General features: G+C 43.0%; 1 pseudogene; it reads left to right on the top strand.

Annotated features, from left to right (window-relative positions):
• The window catches only part of LOC143126776 (uncharacterized), a 132197-nt pseudogene that overhangs the window by 94216 nt on the left and 17095 nt on the right, over window positions 1-20886 (top strand).

Raw genomic sequence — 20886 nt, 5'->3', positions numbered from 1 at the left:
AATGCGTTGAAACTGACATGCCACCAGAACAGACGTTTTTATCGGCTTTGAGGTATAATAAAGTCCCCAGTCTTGTAAATTCACATTATGTAACATCCATAACGTCACATCCATAACACACCATTAAAAGGTTTTAAAAGTAAGAAAGGGGCACAATTTGGTCATCACACTTTACATTGATATAAAACAGCTTTGCACAGACACTATGGACATTGTCGCATCAACACTGTATGTGTAGCATAAACTTTTCCTATAAAACATTATGGATGTGACTGTCAGGGCACACAGACTCAGGAAACAAGGTTAGGCTCAATCAAGTCGTTTTAATATGAAAACAGCAACCAAGGCAGGAGAATTAAAACTAGGTCTTGAAGTGAAGTTAACACTCAGGAGATCTCGACTTGACAAACAAGGCAGTCCTACATAAAGGCTCCAAACTTGCAGGAGGATAACGTCCAACAGAAAAAGTCCAATAGAAAATGTCCAACATTAAAGTTCTACAACCTGGGACGTAGCAGGAAATTCCAGAAAAGCGGAGCGGGGCTTGGAAACAAGGAGCAGTCCGTGTGCTGGAATAAGTGTCTCCATTGAAGAGGCCAGACAAAGAGAGCAGAGTGACAGGGGTTTATATGGGCAGTAGGAGATTGGCTACAGGTGCTGGGGAGTGGCAAACGGGAGATTGGATGATTGGGTAATCAGTAGACAGGGGAATTGGATTGGGAGATCGTTGGAGCAGAGTGACGAGGAGGAGAGACTGGTGGAGAACCTGGTGGTGTTGTGACAGTGACATGGCCATGGAACTTGCTGACTTAAAAACAAAAGCCTTACGAATGTAAGGAGTTGTGCTCTTAAAAGCAAGCTGAGCATAGACATTACTCTACCATTCCCTTGTCAATCTGGAATTTGTCAAATGACACAATTTGTTTGAACATTGTGTCCATTTATCCACTTTTGAAATATGTATAATATTACCATGTGAAATATGTTGTTTCTGTATGGTTGCACACCATATTTATGATGTAAAAAGAGTGTCATTTTCCATCAAATTCAATCAGATCAGTTACAAACAATAAAATATAGACCTAAATGAAGATTCTATTTGCGTATGCACAACTTTTTAAGTAAGTAAACTTTCCAAGTAAGATTTCAGTTTTTGTATCCATTTGCAAGAGTAGACGTGTGTGTGCGCGTGTGCATGTGCATGTATTTGAGCGAGGGAAAGAGAGATTGTGTGTGTGTGTGTGTGTGTGTATGAGAGAGAGAGTTCCTTAGTGAGCAAGTGTGTGTGGATGTGTGTGTGTAAGTGTGTTTGTGTCATTGAGTTTGTGTGTATAAAGCATGGCTAGACATGCTAATCTTCGTTAGTATTGTGAAAATGTGTTCAGTCTGTTATATATTTCATCTCCTTGTGTATCCAGATCGCAGACACACAGACCAGTGTCTCCAGTGCCCAGCTGTGTGTCCATGAAGAGTGACTGGTCCATGGTACACCCTCACAATTTCAGTAGTGGATCACCACAGTCTGATCAGTGAGATTTCAGTTTTTGTATCCATTTACAAGAGTAGACGTGTGTGTGTGTGTGTGTGGAGGAATATTGGCTAGATTGGACAACACGGATGAAATAGCAGCATCAATATTGACGTTTGCTTCCTCTATGTGAGCCGCCATTGTTGTCTGAATCAAAACAGTCTCACAGTCGCTTCTCCGCTACGTCACATCTATGAAACTTCCGCCCTGTGTCCTGATTGGCTCTACAATATAATCTGGTGCCCTCACTCCCTACGGAAGCGATCCAAGATGGATGTGAGTGGAGCTAGGCGGAACGAAATTCATCTGGCTAGAGTCAGGTTAGGTCAGAGGCTACATGCTGTTCCGGACTGTGATACTCACCAGCGTGTTAAACAGTCAAGCAAATTCCTACACTACAGGTCAGGCTGTGCTAGGTTTTCGCCACCAATCTAGACCGTTGCTGGCAAACTGCCCACCGCTGAATAATACTTGGTCAGTTCGTCTATAGCATGCCACTTCCAGCGATTAGTATGCTATGCGAATCAGAGCATAACAAATTATTTGTCAGGTATAAGTTACTCATCCAATACATTTTAGAAAGTACATCTAAATGAATAATATGAAAGTTACTAAAACAGGTTAAAGGAACATTTAGGAAACCATACGAAACAATCAGAGAATGAAACATACCCAGCTCAGAGGCTGCACACCTGGGGTGTGGGAGTTCTGGCTACAAAGGGTCCTAGTATAATGTGTTACCTTCCCTTAAATAGGCTATACCCTTTTTGTGATTGGTTACATTGATATGGATCACATGATTGGAGGTCAGCTGTTTTGGATCACATGAGGAGGACAGCTGATGAGATTTGAGACCATTGTTGTAGTGAGAGTGAATCAATCAAGACATGACAATGTATATATTTGATTACAAAACTGTTCCTGTGGACATGCGACAAGTATGTGACAGTAGGCCCACAATAGGCCCACACTTAGTAGCTGACCAAGAGTCCACATATGATTGAAAGCATTATCATCAGCCTGGTAATTAGGATCCTTACATGTGTGTGTGTGTGTGTGTGTGTCTGTGTGTGTGTGTGTCTGTGTGCAGTGTGGGGAGGTTCACTTTCTACATGAACTAGTTCAAAGTTCAGCTCACAAATTTTAAAATAATAATAATAATAATAATTCATTATTCAAAATATAGTTCATAGTTCTTTTTTTCCATATGTTGCTGTCAGACAGCAATTATTTGATCAGTTTTAACACTGAAATGCATCAGATTTCATCTTCATATCCAATTTTGAATCCTTATCCAACCAGGGTTTACATTAGCATTGAGGGGACAGAATTTCCCCATTGTTGCTTTAATTATCATTATGATTATCATTATTATCACAGTTATTATTGTTATGCATGCACTTCAAAGCAGTTAATGTTTAAAGTGCTAACATCGTTCACAAAAGTTTGTGAAAACATGCACATCAGAGGACTGGTTTACTAATGTAAAATATAATTACAATAGTTGCAATGCTTTTACATGGTTGCGTGATGCTTGCATGAGAAAGCAAATGGAACAAAATATTGGCATGCTTTTAAATGAAATTTCATTCGAATGTCTGAATGTACGGATTCAGGAAAAACAATACCAGCTTTGGTGTATGGTAAATGGCTGAGTAGATAGGTGTAAATCACTGGAGATCTTTAACAGGATCTTTAACATTATATTCAAATTTGACTATACAATACTCAATGCAAGACAGTGTATTGTGTCTCTGCTCTGTTTTTATGGAAGTTGCAAGCATCCACGTCATTCTATTAAATGTTTTTACATAATTAAATAGCCTTCCAACAGGTTCCAACAGTGGTCTGAGTTTCTCTCGCACAGACTCTTGCATACAATGAATGAACGCTCATACCATGCCTCTATGTTTGATGACACCAAATTAGCAAGTATTTCCTCCTGGTTGCAGAAACGTTTGTTTCTTGTCGGGAGGCCTACGCGGTTCCTTGATCAATTGCGCAGCAAATTATCAGACGAAGCACCGGGCATAATTTCACTCCGTGGCTCCGTAGACCAGCAGTGTCCACGTTGCGGACAGGTGCCGGTCCGCGGCCCATAGTTTGAAAAGCGCTGGACATATTAAGGCCTGTTTACGGTATGTTTTAGTCGGGGTTTCACCTGGAAGGCTCTATAGAAATCTGGCAACCTATTGAACGAAGTTAAAATGAGAGAGCGTGCAGTTCACAGACACCAGAACAAACAAGTTCACAGTAACGTTCATCAGGCAGTAATACAGCACATTCAGTTCACGTTCGTTCAATGAACGCGTTCAGGCACGTCACACTGACACTGTCACAAATCCTTTTTTATGTGTTTAATTCATATGACTGTGTGTTGCACTACTATTGGCTTGATGATGATGATGTGTTTTTCTGTGTAATTATTTCTGTCCCTGTTGTGGGTTTAGGAACATCCTGGCCCAGGATCAGTCCAGGTGTGGAGTGTGTGAGCAGCTACTGAGGGACCCAGTCATCACCAGCTGTGGACACAGTTTCTGCAGGCAGTGCATCAGCAGCTACTGGAGCCAGTCTGGTCCATCAGGAGACTACAGCTGCCCCCTGTGCAGAAAGAGATCCAGAACACAACCCATTATTAACCCTGACATAACTATGGCACAACCACTTTTATACCCACAGGAAGCCATGGCACAACCTCACCTATACCCACCTACAGCCATGGCACAGCCTTCGTCATACCAACACAGTCAAAGGGCACTTCATCTGAAACCATCTGCAAACATGGCACAAGTTCCTCCATACCCACACACAGACATGGGGCAGCATCCTCAGTACTTAAACTCAGCCATGGGGCAGCATAATCATTATCCACACATCCAGCACCCTCTTTATCCACACATCCACACGGCACAGATCTCTCCACAGCCTCCTTTAGATGAGCACACAGTCACGGGAGGCAGCACCCATCTGCAAACTGAGCATGCTCCACTTAAAAGGGCCAAACTAACAGGTGAGTCTAGAATATATGTGTCTAAGAGCAGGACTTATGCTTGGATAAAAACACCATGTTAAATGTTATACAATCTAATTGTATCTTATATAAGTACTGTTATGCTAAAAAAAAAATCAATTGTGTTCTAGACATACTGACGAATTAGTTATGAATAATGCTCATCTCTTGGTTTGTGTTTTTTGTGTCTTGCCAAACAGATGACCATGTCCTGAACAGAGTACAGATGACCCATAAAGCCAGCATGAAGAGGAGGTTTGAGAGCATATGTGAAGGCATCATAAAGTCAGGGACTCAAACACTCCTGAACAAGATCTACACAGAGCTCTACATCACAGAGGGAGAGAGTGAAGGGGTGAATAATGAGCATGAGGTTTGGCAGGTAGAGTCAGCATCCAGGCCACAAACCACAGAGGACACAGCAATCAACTGCAATGATATCTTCAAGCCCTTACCTGGACAGGAGAGGCACATCAGAACTGTCATGACCAAGGGGATTGCTGGCATTGGAAAAACTGTCTCAGTGCAGAAGTTCATCCTTGACTGGGCAGAGGAGAGAGCTAACCAGGATGTAGATTTCATGTTTGTGCTTCCATTCCGTGAGCTGAATTTGGTCAAACATGATCAGTACAGTCTTCACAGGCTCCTGCTTGACTTCCACCCTGAGCTTAGAGAGCTACAGGATGGTGAATACAAAGACTGCCACATTGTGTTCATCTTTGATGGTCTGGATGAGAGTCGACTTCCACTGAATTTCCAAGAGAACCAGACGTTGTCTGATGTGACCCAAACATCATCAGTGGATGTGCTGATGACAAGTCTCATTCAGGGAACTCTGCTTTCCTCTGCTCTCATCTGGATAACCTCCCGACCAGCAGCAACCAGTCAAGTCCCTTCTCAGTGCATCAGTCAGGTGACAGAAGTACGAGGGTTCAATGACCCACAGAAGGAAGAATACTTCAGGAAGAGGATCAGTGACCAGAATCAAGCCAACAGAATCATCTCACACATTAAGGCAACCAGGAGTCTCCACATCATGTGCCACATGCCAGTCTTCTGTTGGATCTCAGCTACGGTCCTTCAGCAGATACTGGAACAGGATGACGGGAAGGAAGCCCCCAAAACTCTGACTGAGATGTTCATACACTTCCTACTCATCCAGACCACCAGGAAGAACCAGAAGTATCAAGAGGAAAGTGAGACAGATAGACAGAGACTCCTGGAATCACACAAGGGTGTCATATTAAAACTTGCAGAACTGGCCTTCAAGCATCTGGAAAATGGCAATCTCATGTTCTATAATGAAGACCTGAGAGAGTGTGGCATTGATGCCAGTGAAGCTTCAGTGTACTCTGGCATGTGCACTGAGATCTTCAGGGAGGAATGTGTGTTTTTCCACAAGAAGGTCTACTGCTTTGTCCATCTGAGCATCCAGGAGTTTCTTGCTGCACTTCATATGTTTGCCTCCTACTTGAGTAAGAACATGGAGGTCCTGAAACCATTTCTTAGCAGAAAGTCCAGGTCTTTACCAGATGTGCCTCTCGATGAGCTGCTGAAGAATGCAGTAAACAAAGCTTTGGAAAGCAAGAATGGACACCTTGATTTGTTTGCTCGCTTTCTTCATGGTATTTCTCTGGAATCGAATCAGAGACTTATGCGTGGCCTCCTGACACAGACACACAGCAGCCCAGAGAGTTTGAAGAAAACAATCAAGAACCTGAAGGTAATGCAGAGACAAAATATCTCCCCTGAGAGGTGCATCAATCTGTTCCACTGCCTGGTGGCATGACTCTTCTGTTCATGATGAAATCCAGGCTTTCCTGAAGGCAGAGAAAGGTGCCGTGAAACAGCTCACACTGGCTCACTGCTCAGCCTTGGCTCATGTGCTTCTGATGTCTGATGAGGTGCTGGATGATTTTGACCTGAGCAAATACAAAACATCAGAGGAGGGACGGAGGAGACTGGTGCCAGCTGTGAGGTGCTGCAGAAAGGCTGTGTGAGTATCATAATTAACACTTCAATCATAACACACACACTCCACAATTCTGACGTTTTCTGCTAGAACTCATGTTTGGTGTGCAGTGTTTCCCACAGAATTGAATTCTATTTGTGGTGGTAGGTTTGCAGAATGCAACAGTTTTTAACAAATTAGCACAGCGTGGTTATGATGCCCATGTTATGGCACAATTTAGCCAGTCGACTTTTATGCCAACAATCGCAGGATTGTTAATGTTTTCTTTAAACATTTAGGGTAGGTTTGTTGAGAGACAGAGAGACAAGAAGAGGCTGTGCAAAGGTGCACATAGCTCTACAATGAATGAATTCCATCCAATTTAAATAGTACAACATGAAAAATCATTGTGTGGTGGTCAGTGTTGATTTTGTGGTGGGCCCAGAGACTATAGATAGTTCAAATATACATGATAAAGTCCCTTACTAATGCCAGGTCTCCAGTCAATGCAGGATGCAAAATAACTTTGTTAAAGTGTGTGTGTGTGTGTGTGTGTGTGTGTGTGTGTGTGTGTGTGTGTGTGTGTGTGTGTGTGTGTGTGTGTGTGTGTGTGTGTATGTGTAGCTTTTTGCGCCCTGTATCTGAAAAAATAGTATATATTTTTATAATAGTGTGAAGGTTCCCATCATGAGAATACTCCATCATGAGAATACTCTGCATCAAATCAAATTAGCATGTGCAGCTGTTCTATGGAGGTGCATGGTATATATGATCTTCTCCATCTGATTTCAGATTTCTGCTCATGCAGCTCTGGGTTTATCACTGTTACTACTGGCTCAAATAGTAACAAAAGACCAGGAGAGAGGTTGACAAACAAATGTCCAAGGGGTTTATTGTATAACGCAAAGGTTTACATGAACAAAATTCGACTTAGAGAAAACAAATCAAACACAAAGCAAGCCACTCTCTCCCACCGCGCCATAACCAGGCCCTCTTTATGCGTCAGGCTGGGACACGCCTCGCGCGCCGGCACATCCCATCAATTAAGCACACAGGAAAAGAATAGAGACAAGACATGGTAGTACAGCACAGGAGAAATAGATACATTGCAGGATGTAACAATCACACTGATCAGTCTTTAGTGGTTTTGTGTCTGTGGTTAACTGGTAACATGGTATTCAGGGCTCATATACAGGGTTCCCACGGGTCATGGGATTTCTGGAATATCATGGAATTTTGGAAAGTCAGGGAATTTTATCATTTTTGGGACAAAGTTATGGAATGTCACGGAATTTTGTTGTAGCAGTTTAAAATGTACTTGCCGAAAATAATACATTAATTCAAATATTTCCAGCAGAATTGGAGTACATCTGGTTATTCGCTTTACTGCTTGCTTGAGTAGCCCAAAGGCGGTCATATAGGTTAAGTCAGATTTTTTTTCTTTCTCTTTTTTTTTTTTTTCCGCATGTAACCCCACATGGATAGCATGGAACCATCGTTTTTCATTTTGATCTGTAGCCCCCCCGCTGGACTGGACCCCCCGAAAGGAGGGTAGGGCAGACACAGTTTTCTGTGAATATCTCGAGAACCGTAGGGTTTAGGAGGACCATTTTTTTGTATGTTGATCTCAAGGGGCCATGTCAACCCATCCCATTACCACTTATTTCATGTATAGCGCCACCTAGTTAAAAATTAAAAAGCAAAAAATTAGGTGTTTTCATCACAATATCTCTGGCTGACAAGGTCAAAACTGCACGAAATTAAAAGCGTAGGATTATTAGGACACCCTCCGAATGCATGCCAAGTTTTGTGTACTTTCGTTCATGGGGGGCCTTACAATAAAATAATGTATGTGTACATTTAGTGACGTACACCAACAAGGATTCCCGGGACACTGAAAGACCGGGGTACAGAAAACTTGGTGGGCATGTACCCCCACATGGATAGCATGGAACCGTCGTTTTTCGTTTTGATCTGTAGCCCACCCGCTGGACTGGACCCCCCGAAAGGAGGGTAGGGCAGACACAGTTCTCTGTGAATATCTTGAGAACTGTAGGGACTAGGATGACCATTTTTTTCCGTATGTTTGCCTCCAGGGGTCATGTTAACCCATTTCATGTGCACACATGTGCACAAACAGATACACACACACACATACATTCACAGTAATCATACATATGACACATACTCACACAGTAGACATATGTATGCATGCATGCACATGCACAAACACACATACGCAGGCAAACACACAAGCACGCACACACACACACACACACACACACACACACACAACATAAACATGTACATGCACACATGCACACAATTCAAGAATTTCTCAGAATTATGAACAGGCAAGATGGAGGTGGGGTTGTATAAAATGAATTTTACATGTTAAATCTATGAACTAATCATGTTTTGGTACTTGTTATCTAGCAGATATCAGTGAGAATTGAGTGTGGATAATGCAATTTAGTGAGACAGTTCATATAGGCCTTTCAGCGTGATTTATTTTTGTGGAAAAAATGTGCTGGACTGGGCGGCGGTCATATTTTGTACCGCTCTGCGGTACATCTAGTTTATTCAATGCCCATTTATTCATCTCCCGCTCTAAAAAAGTAAAAGGTTCTTGAACGCTACGCGGCTGCTCTGAAATAATTGGTCAGTATATTGTACAATTTATTTAAAGTTAGTCATGGAAATTCAGGTTTTTTGTCAGGGAAAAGTCATGGAATTTTACATTTAACTTAGAGTGGGAACCCTGCATATATTATTCTCTCCTCTCATCCCCCTTAGTGGTGTTGTTTTGGGCCTGGCACATACTGTATGTGGGGTAGTTATATTATTTTCCTCTCTCACTCTTCCTGTAGATTTAAACATGACACATTACCTTTTATACTCTCTTTTGCCTCTCTTGCAGACTTGCTGGCTGTAAGCTAACAGAGAAGTCCTGGGAGATTGTGGCCTCAGCTCTGCAGTCTGCAAACTCCCCCTTAAGAGAGCTAGATCTGAGTCAGAATGACCTGCAGGAGTCAGGAGAAAAACTGGTCTCTGCTCTTCTGAGTCCAAACTGCAAACTGGAGACACTGAGGTCAGTGATATTATAGACTGTTTTAAATGATGCATACTGTTAAAAAAATACCATGTTAACCACACAATAACAGCATCAGTGTTTTACTCTTGATTGATTTATCCTTTCTGATTTCATTATCTTTTATTTTTCTATACCTCTAATTGATCAGGAATCAATAAGGAATCAATATTAAGACCAACAAGCAGAGTCAACTATGGCATTTAAACATTTAGTCTTATCAATTCCATCCCTAATTTGGGACTCATATTAGTCTCTTCTCTTATCCCTCACATACTGTATATGGGGCAGTTATATGTATTTACCTCTGTTATCCCACCTGTAGATTTAAACATGACACATTACCTTTTATACTCTCTTTTGTATCTTTTGCAGACTTGCTGGCTGTAAGCTATCAGAGAAGTCCTGTGAGATCGTGGCCTCAGCTCTGCAGTCTGCAAACTCCCCCTTAAGAGAGCTGGACCTGAGTCAGAATGACCTGCAGGAGTCAGGAGAAAAACTGGTCTCTGCTCTACAGAGTCCAAACTGCAAACTGGAGACACTGAGGTCAGTTATATTGTGTAGACTATTGACAGACTAGTAGTATGTGTTAACCAGACAATAACAGCATCTTTGTTTTACTCTTGATTTGATATATCCTCTCTGATTTCACTCTTTGCTATACATATTTGCATGATACATGTTAATGTGTTTACAGGCTTGTTGGCTCTAAACTGAGGGGAAGCTTTTTGGCCTTGGCTCACAAGGGGGCAAACCCCCACCTAAGAGAGCTGGACATTAACAACACTGAGCTTCAGGACTGTGGAGGAGAATTGCTCCATCAGCCACTGAATCAAGACTGTAAAGTGAGGTCTGTAATTGTAGCACAGTGCACAGGCTGTTGCTTTCTGATTGGTCTAAAAGTGGTTCACATCCCTATAACTGGAATTTCATATTAAGAAATGTGTATAGAGGACATGTCGCTCAATGTTTCAATGTTTTCCTCTTTCACTGCAGACTTACCAGGTGTAAACTCAAACACAGCTCATGTGAAGTTGTTGCCAAAGTTCTGCAGTCATATAATTCTCAGCTGAGTGAGGTGGACATGAGTGACTGTGATCTGCAAACATCAGAAGAGAAGCTGCTCTCTGGTCTTAGAAACCCAAATTGCCACCTGGAGAAACTGAGGTCAGTAATACTTTGAAGAACACAGAATTCACACAAGCCTTGTTTATGTAAATTATAATGGATGACACGGCATTCAGTTAACAGAAAATAATTCCCGTTCCAGGTCGTAATGCAGCCTCGACAGCCTGTGGAGTCCGTTATCGCTTATACCACTGTTGCCACTTGCGTTGTGTTCATTTGCTGTTAAGATTTTCACTTTTTAATCGCTGAAACTGACATGTTTGTAGAACTAATTCTTTTTGTCACTTATCAACTAATTTCTAAACTTGCAGGAGAAACTGCCGTTACTAGTTCTAAATGGATGATTGCCATGTTCAAAGGCCAGTCGTTAGTTCCATCCCTCATTGTCAAGTGGTCGCATCCCAGGATTCTCTTTAACCAAATAGTTGTTTTACTTAGCCTTCTGCCATGTAACTGAGCTAAAAGCCACCTCAGTCATATGCTACAATGTTGTCATATGCTACTATGCTCTGAATGTCTGTAAGATCGCTATTTTATAGGTCTGATGCAACGTGACAGTTCATGTAAACTTCATAATTGAGATTTTCTAATGAGGAGACACAGCACTCTAAGAATCCTCCATATAAATGCATGGGGTTAGTTAGTAACGCCAATATGGCAGTTGTCTACACATATGCCGCCACTTCTGCTGCCAAAAGTCGACATGTGAATACATCATGCCCAATCATGTGGTTGCACTGGCGCACAAGATTGTTATGATCTCGCAGCTGGAGAAAGGCTGGTGTCGTGATGCCTTGCACACGTGCAGTTCTGCCCAAAATAACTGCCCGATAGCTGCCCAAAATAACTGCCCCATAGCTGCCCAGAACACGCTGCAAGATGGTTGTTGAGTGGGGGGACTTGCCTAAAAGGTTTTTGCTTCACAACGAGTTTGGCACATTAATATAAAATGTGACATGGCGAAAACACTTTGTACTTGTGCTATGTCAGACTTAGGTACTCTATTAAACATCGCATCACAAAAGGAAATTCATCCAAGCAGTGGTATGAACATTCATACGTGGGCAGAGAAGAATCTCACTGTTATTGGGTGTAAGAATCAAGACATGAATTTGTGAAACATTATCTTTTATTGTTGTGTCAGTGTTGATGTGGGAGAATTGGTCCCAGATCAGTTGATGATATAACACTCCCTGCTGACGTGTCCCATTTAAATTACTGTAGACTGTGTTAACCATTCAATATCAACATCAGTGTTTTACTCTTGCATTGATATGTCCTTTCTAATTCCACTATTTGCACTCTTCTGTTACATGGTTTATATTTTGTATTTGTGATTCTGTGTTACATGGTTGGTGTTCTACAGACTGGTTGGCTGTAAACTGAGAGGAAGATTTTTGGCCTTGATTCTTCAGTGGGGAAACTCCCACCTAAGAGAGCTGGACATCAGTGACAGTGAGCTTCAGGACTGTGAAGGAGAACTGCTCCATCAACCACTGAATCAAGACTGTAATGTGAGGTCTGTATTTTGCACAGTGCACACAGACTGGTGCATTCTGTTGGAGCTAATAAACAGTCCACATATTTTATTTCTGTCATTTTGTATTTGGGAATATAAGGAGTATAGAGGACATGTTGCTTATAATGTTTTCCTCTCTCACTGTAGACTCATCAGCTGTAGACTCAAACACAGCTCCTCTGAGGTTGTGGTCTCAGTTCTGCAATCATATATTTCTCAACTGAGTGAGTTGGACATGAGTGGCTGTGATCTGCAAACATCAGAAGAGAAGCTGCTCTCTGGTTTTAGAAACCCAAACTGCCACCTGGAGAAACTGAGGTCAGTAAAATCTACACATTCAAGTTCAAGATTAAGTTGACTTGTAATTCCAGCCATATTTGTAAAACATCTACAGTGGAGCGGAAATGTTTCTCAGGACTAGTGTGCATTTACAATCAGTTAAAAGATAAAGTAAAAAAACAATTTGTTTTAAAAAGCAGCCGTTAAGAAAAGACACATGCAACACTAATAAAGTGCAATCAAGTGCTTGAGTTCAGATAATGTGAAAAGTACAGAATAATGAGCATAATAAATTAATACACTGAATGGTTTTAAATCGGTCCCTACGTATAAAACTTTTGTGCCAGTTACAAAGAGTTTAACAGTCATATGGCCTGTTGGAAAAAGCTTTGCAGCTTCTGACTGTTCTTGTTTTTCTGAAGCAATATTTGCTGCCAGACGGCAAGAGAATAAACAGTACATGTGATGGGTGAGAGGAGTCTCTTATAATGCAGAGAGCTTTCTTCCTGCACCTGCACCAAATCCACACTTTGGATATACAGTAGATTAGAGGACTGTCACTGTTCTTGCATGCTAGACTCAAGACATGAGTTGGAGAAGCACTGGGCTTTATTGTTGTGTCAGTGTAGAACTGGTCCCAGACCTGTCTGTTAGTATAATACTCCCTGCTGATGTGTCCCATATAGAGCACTGTTAACTGTAGAGCGTATTAACTAGACTCTTTTTTTTTATTGAGTTTTTCCAAACATATTAACAAGACCCCACAAACCTTACAAAACCCAACTAAGTGTAACAGACATGAAACGTACAGTATACAAAGACTATTTGAGATTGTTGAAATTATAGATAGAGCATGTGAACACAAACAACATGAAACAAACAGAGACTGTAATCTGTAGCGTAATGTCTTGTCAAATACTATGGGGGTGAAGGAGGGGCGTGTGTGTGTGTGTGTGTGTGTGTGTGTGTGTGTGTGTGTGTGTGTGTGTGTGTGTGTGTGTGTGTGTGTGTGTGTGTGCGCGTGCGTGCATGAATAGATATGTCCGTGCATGAAGGTGTGTGTGTGATGAATGTTTATGTGTTGAAATGTTAAGATCAGCAGGATTAGGATGGTATGAAATGTTGTAGGTCGTAGTACTGTATCCTAGTTATAAGTGGGAGTGGTTATGAGGTTTTGAGTATATTGGGATAGTTCAGGTTCGTTCTTTCCTCCGACTGCTCCAGCCGTCACCACGGCCAAGGAGCAAGCTAACCCTAGGGGGGGGGCGGGCTGCCGATGGGGGGTGGGGGGGGGGGGGGTTGCAGTGGCACCTGATGCCAGAACCACTCCACTCCTGCCCTCCCCTGCCACTGAAACCAGTTGTTATCCTGCTGCCAGGCCAGCTCATCCGCACACCCCACTATGCCTGTGTTATGTGTGCCTTCTAATGTCTGAGTGCAATAAAAGAGCACCGCCCTCATCCTACCAGTGAAATGATTGTGTGCCTCCTCTAATATGAGATGCATTAAAAAGAGGTGGGGCGCAACCGTGCAGGGCCTCTTCAGATCCCCCACAGAGCGCCCCACCTGGCCCTATTTCTAGATGATTTAGTTATTGTTTTCATGAATGGGGGTGTGAATGTTGGACATCTAGCATGAGGAGCATTAAAAAGTGAGGTGTACAGAGTGGGGCCGGCCCTGGCAGTCACAGGGGAAGAGGAGGGCTGTGGAGGTGTGGTGGCAGGGAGGCCCCTCCGGGTGCATATTATTAGTATTAACTAGACTCTGACAGCATCAGTTTTTCACTCTTCATATTTCCTCTCTAATTTCACTATGTGTGATTCTATGTGACACGGTTTATGTTCTTACAGACTTGTTGGCTGTAAACTGAGAGGAAGATTTTTGGCCTTGATTCTTCAGTGGGCAAACTCCCACCTAAGAGAGCTGGACATCAGTGACAGTGAGCTGCAGGACTGTGGAGGAGAACTGCTCCTTCAACCACTGAATCAAGACTGTAAAGTGAGGTCTGTATTTTGCACAGTGCACCCAAACTGGTACATTCTGTTGGACCTAAAACAGTTCACATCTTTTTTTCTGTAATTTCATGTTTGGAATGTAAGGAGTATAGAGGACATGTTGCTTATAATGTTTTCCTCTCTCACATAGACTCATCAGCTGTAGACTCAAAGACAGCTCCTCTGAGGTTGTGGTCTCAGTTCTGCAATCATATATTTCTCAACTGAGTGAGTTGGACATGAGTGGCTGTGATCTGCAAACATCAGAAGAGAAGCTGCTCTCTGGTCTTAGAAACTCAAACTGCCACCTGGAGAAACTGAGGTCAGTAACACTCTGAACGACTTACAGAGGACTTATCTGCACATTCAGACATTGGGCACAGAAGCATTTTGAGAGTGTTGTGCCTGAGTTGATGAGAGAGAGTTGACCCCAGATCAGTTCAGTGCTCCCTGCTAGTGTGTCCATGCACATATAGAGCACTACATCCACACAGGGAGCTGGGACACTGAGGTTGGGATGATTAGTGGGAGTCCATTTTCAGGGAAGCTCTACAAGACCTAAGCTGTAATATTTCATTTTGCACACTGTTTATCTCAAGGTGATATTACCAATTCAATTCAATTCAACTTTATTTCGCCATGTATACAGAGATACTAGGAATTTGATTTGGTCTTCTCCATGCAGGCAACACAAAGTGCAACAGAAAGACAAAAATGAAGACAATACAAGGACAGACAGGACCATTATGAGCAATAAATTAATAGGAATGTAAATAGTGCTGTGTTAAATAAAAATAAAGTGCAATGAAGTCCAAGTTTAAGAGTTATTTAGGAGGGCTATTGCCTGGGGGGAAAAACTGTGGCGGTGGCATGATGTTTTGGGCAGAAAAGCCCTGTACCGCTTTCCAGAGGGGAGAAGATTAAACAGACTATTGGCAGGATGAGAGGGGTCGGCCACAATCTTCGCAGATCTGTTAATGGACCTGGAGCTGTACATGTCCATGATGGGGGGCAGGGGGCAGCCGATGATGCGCTCTGCTGCCCGGACGACTCTTTGTAGCCTGGCCTTTGCACGGGCTGACGCAGAGGCAAACCAGACCGTGAGGGAGGATGTTAGCACACTCTCAATGACCGCTCTGTAGAACTGTACCAAGATGGGGGGACTGACCTGTAGTACTTTTAGGCGGCGGAGGAAAAACAGGCGCTGCTGGCCTTTCTTCACTAGTTGGGAGATGTTATTGTCCCATTTCAGTGTGTTGGTGATGGTTGTGCCCAGGAACTTAAAGTCCTCTACCACAGTAACAGATGAGTTGTTAATGACCAGAGGAGGATGAGTCGGGGGCTTTTTGCGGAAGTCCACTATCATCTCCACTGTTTTGTTGATGTTAAGCTCCAGGTTACTGACTGCACACCAGGACTCCAGGAGACTGACCTCTCTGCGGTAGGCTGACTCGTCGTTGTTGGAGATGAGGCCTATTATGGTGGTATCGTCCGCTTATTTGATGGTTTTGACAGAAGGGTCTCCAGAGGTGCAGTCATTGGTGTACAGGGAGAAGAGCAGGGGGGACAGCACACAGCCCTGGGGGGCACCGGTGTTAACTGTGCGGGGCTGTGAGAGGTGTGGGCCTGACATACTGAGTCCTGTTGGTGAGGAAGTCTGTAATCCATGAGCAGAGGAGGGGGTGAATGTTCAGATGGGTCAGTTTTCTGTGGAGGAGGTCGGGGATGATGGTGTTAAAGGCAGAGCTGTAATCCACAAACAGGAGTCTTGAGTAGGTATTCCGACTGTCCAGGTGTTGTAGAATGAAGTGAAGTGCAATGTTGATTGTTCAAATGCTTTCATGACTACAGAGGTGAGGGCGACCGGTCTGTAGTCATTCAAGCAGGTGATCTTGGGCTTTTTCGGCACCGGAATGATGACAGCAGATTTGAAGCAGGCAGGTACTCGGCATAGTTCTAATGACTGATTAAAAATGTCCGTAAACACTGGGGTCAGCTCGCTGGCACAGTGCTTGAGGGTAGCAGGGGACACCATGTCTGGTCCCCGCGCTTTCCTGATGTTCTGACCTTTGAAGAGCCTCCGAACCTCATGCTCCGAGATGACCAGTGGAGCAGGTGAGGTGGTGGCAGGGGGGATGGAGTGGGGGGACCCACATGGGGCTTTGAACCTAGTGCAAAACACATTGAACTTGTCTGGTAGATTTGGGTCGGTGGAGGCTGGTGGGGGGGGCTTTTTGTAGCCCGTGGCAGATTGTAGGCCCTTCCAGACAGCTCTGATGTTCTTATCCCCGACCTGTTGTTCAATCCTGGCCTTATACAGTCCCTTAGCATGCTGGATGGCTTCTATAATATTAATCATAAAACTAGGCAGTGACCCAGCACATTGCTACAAATTAAACAAGACCCATTTAGAGAAGAAGCTGTCAGGCTACAAAGTCTGTAATTGTTGCAGGAGGAGGATTCTGTGTTAAACTAACACCACAACTCCATTCTTACAAGCAGAAACTTTTTTTCAGTGTCCTATATTCTATCTATATTGAGAATGTGTATAATAATGATAAGAATATAAATGTATTCATGCCACCATTCTGTTTTCTGATGTCTGTCTCTTGGCCTCTCACTCTATGCAGACTTGCTGATTGTAAGCTAACAGAGGAATCCTGTAAGGCTGTAGCCTCTGCTTTGCAGTCCTCCATCTCCATAGAGAAACTGGACCTGAGTCACAATGACCTGAAGGATTCTGGAGTTCAGCTTCTCTCTACAGGACTCAGTAGCCCTCACTGTAAACTGACATCTCTAAGGTTTGTGTGCATATATATTGTGGCACTGTTGGCTGTCTGTCTGTAAATCTTTGGAATAAATCATCAGCTGCAGTATGTGTTAAAACAGACTGAGTCAGTGCCAGCTTTTGAAAACAAGCTGGGAAATGATGGCATCAGTGCTGCAAGAGACACCTTCCCAGCTCTGACCTGCAGGATGCAGTTTTAGATCAAGTAAATTGTGATGTTGATATTAACAGAATAACAATAGACCCAGAGGTGATTACCAGGGTATTTAAAACTACATGCTTTCACAAGGCAACAGGGCCAGATGGCATGTCTGCTTTTCTTATTAAAACATTTGCAGAGGAACTCCCACCAGCCTGGCATTGCCTCTTTGTGCCCACCCTTAAGACCCTCCACACACTACCTCTTAATACACACACACACACACACACACACACGCAGTGCACACCCTTAAGACCCTCCACACACTACATCTTAACACACACACACACACACACACACACACACACACACACACACACACACAGTGCCAGAACTCTGGAAAAATCGATCATAATTCCAATCCAGAGAAAGCCCTGCCCACAAGAACACAATGACTATAGGCCAGTGGCCTTAACTTCAAATGTCATGAGATCATTAGAGAAAATCATAATGGAGGAACTGCATAGGAAGGTGGAGTCATCTTTAGATCCGTATCAATTTTCAGGGAAGCTCTACAAGACCTAAACTGTAATATTTCATTTTGCACACTTTTTCTCAAGGTGATATTACTTCTATAATATTAATCATAAAACTAGGCAGTGACCAAGCTTATTACTCCAAATTCAACATGACCCATTTAGAGAAGAAGCTGCCAGGCTACAAAGTCTGTAATTGCTGCAGGAGGAGGATTCTGTGATGAAAACTAATTTACAGCACAACTCCATTCATACAAGCAGAAACTATTATTTTTGTCAGTGTGCTCTATTCTATCTATTTTAATAATGTTTATAATAATGATAAGAATCTGAATGTATTCATGCCACCATTCTGTTTTCTGACATCTGTCTCTTCCCCTCTCACTCTATGCAGACTTGCTGGTTGTAAGCTAACAGAGGAATCCTGTAAGGCTGTAGCCTCTGCTTTGCCGTCCTCCATCTCCCTAAAGGAACTGGACCTGAGTGACAATGACCTGAAGGAGTCTGGTGTTCAGCTTCTCTCTACAGGACTCAGTAGCCCTCACTGTAAACTGACATCTCTAAGGTTTGTGTGCATACATATTGTGGCACTGTTGGCTGCCCGTCTGTAAATCTTTGGTATAAATCATCAGCTGCAGTATGTGTTAAAACAGACTGAGTCAGTGCCAGCTTTTGAAAACAAGCTGTGAAATTATGGCATCAGTGCTGCAAGGGACACCTTCCCGTTTCAGAACAATAGAAATAAGATAATGACCTGCAAGATGCAAACATACTGTATGTCAGAATAGTGGAAAAGAGAAAGCAAAGTTACATTAGATACATTTAGACTTATCTGATCAATCAGGAAGATCAATTATTATGACTGCCGCTGGCATAGCTAGCGTAGCGTCCATATAGGAGTTGTCAAAGGTTTTTTGGTTTTTTGTTCCGTCATTGATTTTTGGGTCACCGAAACACCAGGGAACATGAAACTTGGTGCACATGTAGCACCACTAGACTTTTATGCCGGAAAATAAGCGTTTCGGGAAACTTGTGTTTTTTTACTTGGTTATTGTTTTACTGATAGAACTAATGAACTGTTATGTTGACATCTTCCAAAAGGCAGTAATATAACTCCATTACTAGCAGCCCTCTCCCATGTTTAGTTAGACTTCCCTTTATTCCCCTCTAGCCTCCTCAAATAACAGCTACAGATAATCAGAACACTTCATGCACACTGCTGCAGGACAAGTGCACCAACGTAACATCTCCAGTGCAGGCCGACTCTGGCCAGTAGACACACACACACACACACACATAAATACACAAACACACACACACACACACAACACACACACACACACACACACACACACACACACACACACACACACATACTGCACTGCACACACACACACACACACATATACGCACACACACACACACACACACACACACATACATACTGCACTGCACACACACACACACACACACACACACACATATACGCACACACACACACACACACATACATACATACACACACACACACACACATAAAGGCACACACACACACACACACACACACACACATAAACACTCACACACACACACACATACTGCACTGCACACACACACACACACACGCACACTCACACATGCACACACATATACGCACTTACACACACAAACACACATACATACATACACACGCACACACACACACACATAAAGGCACATACACACGCACACACAAACACACACAGGAGTGTGCGCACACTCACACACACACACACACGCATAAACACATGCGCGCGCGCACACACACACACATACACACACAGGCGTGTGCGTACACACACACACACACACACACACACACACACACACACACACACACACACACGTACACATAAACACACACACACACACACACACATACACTTAAACATAAACACACACACATACACATAAACACACACACACACACACCAGGTGCGGAGCCAGAGGGGTAGTTTTGGGTGGCACAGGCCATCCTTGAAATTCGATTGGCCACCCCAGGTGCCACCCCAAAATCCTAGTCTACAATTGGCCATTATGACGGTCTAAGGCGGGACCTTTCTTGACGCATTTGCAGCGCTAGTTTGAAGTGTCAGACAGACTTAGGAAAGTAGCAAACACGCTTGCCATTATACATGACTTATTGTTTTTAGCATGTGAGTTTAGGCCTACAGGCTACTGCTTGTGCTAACACGCAAAGATATCTATTTACCTATCGCATCTGCCAGTGCCTATTTATCTAATCACACACAGAAGTTGCCTGTTGAATCACGTCATCCTAGACTAATTTTCCTACCTGCTTATTGTACCTAGCCTGCCCAGCCAGCATTTGCTAGGTCATTAAGTGTTAATTTTGGGCCTACTTTTGTAAAAGCGTTTAATGATAATTCTGTCCTAATCAAGGTTTGAAAATCGGAGGTTAACAGGCCACTGTGGCCTTGGTGCTCCCTTGTTTCAATATTCTGCTTTGCATCCTACTAATAGCGATTTTCATTTAACCTATGGCCTGTCAAAATATTCTTAGCATTCATAGTGCAAATTAATTTAGTCTTTTACGCAGTGGAGAAAGTGACAGCGCACGGCAAGAAAGAGTGTCTAAATTCACCCATTCTTCTCTGTTGAACTACTCGCGAAGTAGCCTACTCATCACACAGACATTATATGTATCACATCACATGAAAGAGCTTTTTCTTGGCTTTTGAACAATGTTAGCCACTAGTTGCTGTGATAAACGGTTCGTGAGAAAAGTAACTTTAATTTAATCATATTATTATACAGTTCTGCGCCCATCTCCCTACACATTCATCTCGGTGGAATGCTTTGCGAACTCTTCCCACATACAAACAATACATACAAACATATCAGAATAAACAGACCTTACCGA

The sequence above is a fragment of the Alosa pseudoharengus genome, unplaced genomic scaffold (assembly GCF_046254945.1).
Source record: "Alosa pseudoharengus isolate Yale_2024_CS ecotype anadromous, Long Island Sound unplaced genomic scaffold, YU_APseudo_1.1 YU_APseudo_1.1_scf_1, whole genome shotgun sequence".
NCBI lineage: Eukaryota > Metazoa > Chordata > Actinopteri > Clupeiformes > Clupeidae > Alosa > Alosa pseudoharengus.
Note: the sequence above shows the minus strand (reverse complement) of the source record. Positions and strands in the feature narration are given on the sequence as shown.